The sequence below is a fragment of the Chrysochloris asiatica genome, unplaced genomic scaffold, assembly GCF_000296735.1.
Source record: "Chrysochloris asiatica unplaced genomic scaffold, ChrAsi1.0 scaffold00017, whole genome shotgun sequence".
Classification (NCBI taxonomy): Eukaryota; Metazoa; Chordata; class Mammalia; order Afrosoricida; family Chrysochloridae; genus Chrysochloris; species Chrysochloris asiatica.
In genome coordinates this window covers 8659573-8661220 of record NW_006408535.1, presented here as the reverse complement: position 1 = coordinate 8661220, position 1648 = coordinate 8659573, and positions in this window count along the sequence as shown.

Genomic DNA, 1648 nt, shown 5'->3' with positions numbered 1-1648 from the left:
ACCTTATGTAATGCAGAGGCTCCACAGCAAGCCTCCTTCACTGGGCATTTTTTAGCCCCATTTTAGGTATTCCAATCAGTTATAGGCAGAAGACGGATTTGCAAGCTTTCTATGGTGCTATATCTGGCTATTCCTCAGAGGTGACTATTTTATAATGGTATCATGCCCACATTTTTAATGATATGTTGTGAAGTGCCGTCAAGTTGGTTCCGACACATAGCCACCCTGTATAGGGTTTCAGAGGAGGAGCTGGTTGAACTGCTGACCTTGCAATTCAAATCAACTTTGTAGTCCAATGCATTAAACCACAGTACCACTCCAGAACCCATTTCTAAAACTTTGTTTTTAATATAAATTGGAATACTTACTACATTCTTTTGCAGTTTAAAATCACTTAATTTCTCAGTGTTCAGTAATCACAAAGTTTCTATTTGAATTTCTAAAAGAAGGTCATTCTCATGTTCATATTTGATTTAAGCAAAAAGTCATTTTTAGAAGTTGTCAACTCTAATTTTATACATCTAAAGTTTTTTCATTTGAATTTATTACATTGATGTTTTCTAAATTTGGGGGGAGGGAATGATAAATGTAATGTTTTAGAATTTTTGACAATGATTCAGCATCTCCCATAGAAAAAAGTTATCCCACATGACATTCTCTGGAATGTCTTTTAAAAGCCTAAAGCTGGGAGTGGCAAAGACAGACAACATAACATACTAATCATGAAATGATGTTTTGAGCCATTCCTGTTAGCACTTTTCAAGCCAAGCATTGTTTTGAAGACTTAAAGTTTCTGTTGTTCATGCAAAGTGTTAACAATGCTGGTTTTTTTCCAATTGTAAAAATTTTAAGTAGACCTCACTATCTTTTGCCAACAAAAGTCAATAAATGTTCTATTTGATGATGATGATTCTTGGCAATTTGTTCCTAAGTACCAAATAAGAAGTTAATTTAAGTACTGGATATTTAGTTCTCTAGCATCCATCTCTTAGGGATTACCTTGCTAAACATAGCTTAACCTTTTCAAAACATATCTGTCTCCTGAGTCTACAAGTTCAGAGAAATGTCTCTTTTTTTCCTGCACTAATGTTCTCAAAAAAGGTAATTGTAAACACAAAATGTATATTCTTTCGTTTGGTGGCTTTTTGGTTTTTGTCTACAATGAACAATTAACTCCAAAGCCTAGTAATACTTGTAGTTACATAGTTCCAGTGCTTTCCTAATCCTGTGTGTAATGATTGCTATTTGTGGTGGAATAGTAAGGGTGCCTACTTAAATTTATTTGGAATAGTAGTGTGCTTCTTTCTGTTTAATTTTGCTAAGCAGCAATTTTGATGAAAATTATAAAAATATTTCATACTGACCATATTTTTGCTGTTAAAAATAATTTCTGAATTGTAAATGGAAGTGTGTAGACATTATTTAATTAGAGTTCTTCACATGGAATTTCCGAGTTTTGGTTTTAAATTAGGGGAAATTCTTAAAAAGATTGAAATCATTAAAATCATTAAACACTTTGGCTAATGGTTGTTGTTTTTTTTTAAGTTTTTACTGTGAATTAAGTGATGCTGTACATTGGAGAACATTAATTTCTACTCACCCTATCGTATTTCATTTCATTGCAATGATTACAGTTCCCTCCATATAT